Source organism: Otolemur garnettii, unplaced genomic scaffold (genome assembly GCF_000181295.1).
Source record: "Otolemur garnettii isolate 467f Iridium unplaced genomic scaffold, OtoGar3 scaffold00054, whole genome shotgun sequence".
In the NCBI taxonomy this organism is placed as follows: domain Eukaryota; kingdom Metazoa; phylum Chordata; class Mammalia; order Primates; family Galagidae; genus Otolemur; species Otolemur garnettii.
Window position 1 is genome coordinate 1,622,345 of NW_003852449.1, and position 7,263 is coordinate 1,629,607.

Sequence of the window (7,263 nt, forward strand, 5' to 3'; positions counted from 1 at the left end):
AGTCCCGATGCAGACAGGTGTGGTCGGCGAGAGCCACTTTCCAGACAGCACCCACTCCGGCGAGGAAGACAGTCCCGATGCAGACAGGTGTGGTCTGCGCTTCAGTAGGAAGACGCATCTTTCAGGAGTGTTTGCTTGGGAACCTACTGTTATAAGTTTACATTATTCCTAAGTGGCAAAAATGAAATCTGTCTGCCTTCTGGATGAGTCTCTTGCTCACTCAGCTGAGGGGTCAGCTCAGATCATCTCACTGCCTTTTGGGCCACAGTTGTCCTTTTCCTGTTCAATCCTGGGCTGTAATTTGTACTTGGCCTTCTTCTTGGGAGGTCCTCCTTGGCTCCCCCTTGTTGACCATCCCACAGGCATCTGTGTGTTCTTTCTGTGGCACCTGCTGTTTTCTCTTTCTGGAACACTCTGCCCTAAATCTGCAGAACATGGGCTGCTCCATGGCATCCCTGCCTCTGTTCATGCGTCGGCTGCACACACTGCCCACTCTCAGCCAGCCTGCCCTGTCCTCTGCTGTCCCTCTCTGTCCTGTTGCCTCATTCTGTCATCGTTTTCTAAAACTAGCTGGCTCGCCTCTCAGAGTGCACATTATGGCTTCTCTACTGAGGAGGGCTGTCCACCACACACACCTCTGTATCCAGAGTGCCTGGACCTGTGAATGGCAGACACCGATGCTCAGTAAATATCAACAACTAAACTGATTTTAAATTCATCTCCGGCTCATGGAGTTCATTCTTTTCTCAGCAAACTTGCTTCCTTAGAGCTAGAGGTTGGCTGGTAAACATTCAAGATGAAAACATTAGTGCTGGAACAATGTACTGTATTTTGGCTGATTTTCAGTAATATTGAAAATGGTCGCTCAATATCGAGAGGGTAAGAAAGAGCTAGAAGAAAAAAGAAGGCATTTAATCATGAGGTGTTAGGAATGTGCTTGGTTCTACCTTCTAGGTGGGCTTAGGAGAGAGGTTTGTGGGAGTAGAGAGCACCTTCTTACCCACAAGCGGTTTGGTGGGGAAGGAGCTGGGAGTCTGCCTCCTTACTCCAGTGTTGACATCTGCTAGTCAAACAGACATTTCTTGCGGACTTGAGATGACTACTTTCCTCTAGACCAAGGGAAATACGCGGACTATGAGGAGGCCAAGGAGAAACGTTTTCCGTAGGAGATCTTTATGAGGAAAGCACAGGACATGTGCTTATAATGTGCAAACAACTATTACTCTGAAAAAGAATTATTAGCATGTATTAACTTTGATAAAAATAAAAACTAAATCATTTCCATTGATATAAACGTTTGTTTTCCAACTGGATATTCATAAACTTTAATTATGAAATCAGTGACAGATGTGCCCTGAGCGGTGTGTCTGGCGCCCACATGCGTGTGCTGGAGTTAGTCCCCTTCAAGCCTGTTTTGGACTCTTCCTCTTCTATAGGACTGGAGTAATTTGGAAGGGAGAAGCTTGTCTTTTCACCTGTGCTATCTTATAGCCCCTCTGATTTAGATAGCTCACTTACTCTAAACCTTTTGTTCTTTGCTTTTTCACTTGTTTAGCTTATATCTGTCCCCAAATACTTCACTTTCCTAGTGATACCAGAACTGTGGTATCACTTTTATTTCTTCTCCTCCAAGGTCATTTCTGAATATCTGCATAGTAGAATAGAAATAATGCATGTGTTAATTCTTCATATCTTTTTACATCTTAGAAAAAAACTTTAAATTACCTTAAAAATTACGTGGAACATTTTCAAATATCTCTTTATTCACCAAGTTAAATAGGACTTCTGGTTTGGAAAGAGCCTTAATACTGCATGGAAGTCCAGCCGAGGGCAGATAAACTGGGAGATGTCCCTAGAGGCAGGAGCCGGGCCTTCCTCTGAGGGGTGCGCTGACCACAGCCTCCAGGTGTGTTTGGAGGGAGCCATGCAGGACGGGAGACTTGTGCTCCCTCTTAATGTGTGAATTAGGAGAAAGCTATTTAGAAGTTTAGATCATCTAAGATAAGAATTGATTACCTGGAGTTCAGGAAAACCTCAGAATCCATGGTTGAGGCACTGTGGTTTGTGACCGTCCCCAGTTACATGTGAAACTTCTTGTGCATTGATGCACACTTATTTTTCACTGGAAGGGGTGGGAGGGCAGTATTCAAAAGCTTTGTTTTCAAAAAGGGTATGGGACCAAAAACAGGCACAGAGTCATGGCGACAGAACTACAGCAGCATTTTGAAACCCTTACGTCATGGAATTTAATGTTCTATGGGATGTCATTAAGTCCTCATTGTGGTCAGATGAGTTTGGGAAACATTGTTAGTCTACGGCATCTACTGGAGATTCATAATAAACATCCGCTTATTAAAGGCCCTAAGATACCCTGCAGTGAAGAAGCCTGTTTCACTTTATTTACGAGGCATTTTATTTGACAGCGAAGCCCTGTGTTTGTAGAATACCTATGGACATCCCATAGGCACTAATGTTCATGGAGCTAAGTTAGGGAAATGTTGAACTCGACTGTGTCCCCTAGATTCCCAAGAGCCCTTTCTGAGTGCCTATTTTTGAAAGATTCTTTCTTCTATATCCTAAGGTGCGCCTTGACTGATAAGAAAAATAGTAGACTTTGAGGGTTGGCAGGCCATGTAACTACAGGTCCATATCTAAACGCAGGTCAGCTCATTAATCTTCCATTGGCTACTTGAATCATCTCTATAAACCTCACATAAAATGATTGTCTCTACAATTTTGGCATCTCTTCTTTGGTAGAAAATTCACTAACGCCAAGGCCATCACACCGTTTCCCTCTATTCTATGATGGATTCTGCTCTTTCCCCGGGGGACTCATCTATCTTCAGAATCGCAGCCCATCATGTGTGAGGAACAGTGGCAGCCGCAGCAGGGCTCCCTGACGTCTCTGCTTCTCTGAAGAGCAGCCTCAGCCCCTTCACAGTTCCTCACGGTTTGGGCCCCCAGGCCCCTGCTCTGACATCGGGTTGTCCTCCACTGAGGCTCTCATAGGGCACTGTGCCCACCTGGACTGTGTGGCGAGACAAGATAAAGGAGACGTCTCATAGGAAGGGTACCTCCTCTCCAGTCCTCTTTTTAGGAAAATTCACACATGAGTGTTTTCATCTGGTGTCTGTGGCCACAGGCAGGAGTTCTAAAAATGAGCCTGCCCATGTGTGACCAGCACACAACGTGGCTTTACATTCCTGACCCTGCCCAGGCTGCAGTGGGTGGACTGGGGGTGGACCCCTGACCCCAACTGGGCCACTGGGATCATCTTTCCTGATGATTGGAACTGGGCTACCTCCATCCTATTTACTCTCCTGGGACTAGAGGCTTGTGTGGTCAGGAGCTCTGGGAGCAAACAGGTGCATGAAGCATCAGAGAACACTGGGGAGAGAGGAACAAGGCAGGGGTGCAGGGTGAGGCAGGCGTGTGTGAGAGCGGGGACAGCCAGCCCCTGCTCCCACTTCTCGTGAGCCCATCCGACCTCCCGTCATCACGATCGTGGTAATGCTCCTGACTCTTTATCATAAATTGTTTTCCACTTAAACTAATCTGAGTGGGTTTCTATTGCTTATGATTAAAATGTCCTTCACAAAAAGAAACTCCCAAATCAAAGACCTCAAGAGAATTCCACGGAGATTGTTCCCGTCTTCTGGAAGAAAGTGAACACCGTCCGGGGAGGAGGACGGGGTTGTTGCAGCGTCCTCCTCACTGGTTTCTTTCCTTCCGTCCAGTCCTCACCCCTTCCTCAGCTGCTGTCCTGGACCCTCCTCTCAGTCATCTTCTGTGCAGCTCTCCCTGACCACTCGGTAAATACTTGTTGAGTAGGAGTAGCTGATTTGATTAAAGGATAGAGAATGGTCCAGTAAGTAAAGATAAAAACACTGCCTTCTGTTTTAGCTGGATGAGAAGAGGAATTCATAACTCCGTGGCAATGAGTACAAGGGATTATTCCACCAATCATGCTAAAGTTATTCTCCATCCCCACTCAAGCCCGTGAGCTAGAACTTGCATCAAGAGCAGTTTGGGGACATGGAAATTCTCTCTTGACTTTTGGAGGATTCTCTTTTAGGGAAGTTTTTCAAGAGATTGTGGAATTTTTACTTTTCTTGTGGAGATTTATAAAATAGCAAACATCATTCTTGGACGATTCTAAAGAAGCACCTTCTTGGGGCCCTTTCTAGTGTTAGTGGCCTCTATCCCTTGCTGCATGGAAGATATTTTATAAATAGCTGTTGAATAAGAAAGGAATGAATAAATACGCTTCCGTCCCTGTTGCTCAGCCATTAGAGAAGTAAGAAACTGGCAATTTGTTTTGGAGAAATGCTTTACCTGCTGGCTGGAAGAAAGACCAAATTTAACCTGATGCATACAGAAATGCACAGAATTCTTTAATTTCCAGAGTTAGGCAACTCAAGCAGATTTAGAGTTGATATAGGGACAAGCAGGCATGATGCTTAGATGCATGAGCCACTAAAAACAGCCATCACATTCCTGAGTTGTTGTGCTCTTTGGCTAGGGAACCAGCATTCCAAAATCCCCAGAACACATCTCCACCATCCACCAAAGAGCCAGAGTCTCTGCTGCCCACAGTGGTGTCATGTCATGCTGAATATTTGAAAGGGGGAATGACTGTTTATCTTTTCAGCTCATTTGGGAGCACCACCAGCGAGCAGGCGCCCTCCCGAAGGTTAGCAAGGATTAGCTCTGTTGCCAGGTCCTTAATGGAGCGATACAGAAGGAAATTGCAGGTCATTTCCACTCATCAGTTAAGAGATGCATTATCATGACAGTGAGAGGAAAATGCCAACCTCAACCCCTACCCTGACTCCCTGCAAGTGTGCCGTGGTGCGAATCCCAGAGCTGTGGGCAGAGTACCTTTGTGGAACCTGGCGCTTCTCAGACCTGCCTCTGGGGGAGGGGAGGATCAGCCCTGCTGGATGGTGCATTCAGGTTGCCAGTGCAGTGGGATGTCAAGGAGCGTTGAGTCCACCTCCCCCTGCTTCCCTCTCTGTGGGTGCCGAGAATCAGAGCCAGGCTGCAATCACGTTCTCAGTGGCTATAGGAGATTCAGATCATCAGGCCAGCAGACTGCTTTTCATGAGAGGAGAACGATTTTGTTCTGTCCCAGCTGGTGTTTATGCTTAGTCGTTTGAACTGAGTTAAATCCTGGCAGAGCAATCTGGATGTGCACTTGAATGATTTTTGTGTGACTTGGGAAAGGAGATGATTGAAAAGCTATTTCTAATCTTTAGTTACAAAACAATCTCTGCTCCTCTTATTCCTCTCACTCCAAGGTACTTACTCAGGTCTGAGCAATTATGCCAACTTCCAAAGTGGCAGTGGGAAGTGGGGTGATTAAAGGCCTTTCCTCTGGAATTCTGCACTGACCCCACTAGGTCCCGCAGGCCTTTCTGGCCCTGCCCTGTGTGAGGCTGTTCTGGTCTCCCTCCTGGTTCTGTTTGCTTGGTGGTGTCTACCATTGACATCTTAACACTACTGTTCTGTTTCCTATTTAAGAGCAATCTGAATTTCTATCAATGCTAATGAGAAACTTGCATGATTCTTATGCTTCTCTGGTTAGGGTTTTATTTAATTCTGCTGACTGAAGTGTGTCCGAAGTACAGTCTGGCTTCTTAGTTAGGTCAAGTGCATGAAATTAATCAAATACCAAAGAAGAGGTCTATGCCCAGACTCAGCAGGATGCTCCTGACAATTGAAAAATAGAAAAAACCCATTCAAAGGGGGGGAGGGGTTATCCAGGGGACGTAGTGGGGAGTGGAGAGAGGTGGGGGGTAGGGGAGAACTGAATTTCAAAAATGATATCCTTTAGACTGAAAGGTAATGTAAGTTTTTGCGTTTTCTGTTTTGTTTTGTTTTGCTTTTTTTGTTTGAAGAGCCAGGCCTATTTCCTTTTGGACCATCTGTCTGGTGTCATGAAAACCTCAGGCAGAAACCTGTAAGTCAGGAGTGTCCAACCTGCTGCCAAAGGGCCACATGCTGATTTTGTAAGGACTTTTTTGGCCTATCTGTGGTGTCTGGTATCAGGAAAAGTATGCAGGGAGCTTTTTTTGCTAATCAGCTTTCCTCGGTGTGGGAGCATTTCATGTGTGGCCCATGACAACTCTTATTTTTCCATTTGTAGCAGAAAATAAAAAAGGTGGGAGACCCCTGCTGTAATATCCCTGGTATAGAGAAGTGAAGATAGTTTGGATATTGATCAAACAGTGCTTGGTACAGACTGATGTATAATAATCTTCATGGAACTTATGTTGAAAACTCAGAGAAGCCTCTTTTATTTCTAATAGATGAGAACTCCACTGTTTAAACATTGTCTTTTTGTAAAGTTTTAAAAGTAGGTTTTTATTTTGAATAATTCCTTGAAAATTGTGGGTAGTAGATCTGACTGATGTATTTGCTGAATGACTAAATGCTTATAAGACAAGTAAACAAATCAGAGAACATGCTGATCTATTCCTGGATGCCGGCAGAAGGTAAAGGGGTTTTAAAAACAGTAGATATGTAAATGGCAAGGCGGAAACTTTCTTTCATGTCTCAGTAACTGCTATAGTCAAGGCCAGTCACTTCTGTTCATTACCAGTAGCAGTACAGATAATAATAATTGTATTGAGCACAAAAGTCAGCTGGGTGTATTTAGCAAAGCAATTCCTAAAAGGAACACTGAGTGAAAAATTAAAGTGCTGCGTTAAAACACAAGTGAAGGGCGGTACCTGTGTCTCAAAAGGGTAGGACGCTGGCCCCATATGCCGGAGGTGGTGGGTTCAAACCCAGCCCCAGCCAAAAAAACAAAAAAAACTCAAGTGAAACACATACCACTTGGCCTGTCCTTTCAGTCACTCTTGCTCATGGCTCTTGTTAATGTCATTGCAGCTGTGCTGGCCCACTTGTAAATCAGGCTGACCTTTAGCAGTGGGACAGTCTCAGAAGCAAGAGCATCTTGCACATCTCTGATATAGAGCTGCAGTGCAGAAATAGGCTATAAGGGACAAACTGTCTTTCAAAAGAAAGTCAGACTGGCTCAAAAACACACCCCCAGGCACACACAGAATGACAGCACCACAGCTGATGGTGACATGGCGGCTCTCAGCAGCAGCCCTGGGGTGGCCGAGCATCCACTCAGGTCCACGGGGGGCTCAGGTCTCAGCAGCAGCCCTGGGGTGGCCGAGCATCTAGTCAGGTCCACACAGGGTTCAGGTTTCAGCAGCAGTCCCGGGGTGGCCGAGCATCCAGTCAGGTCCA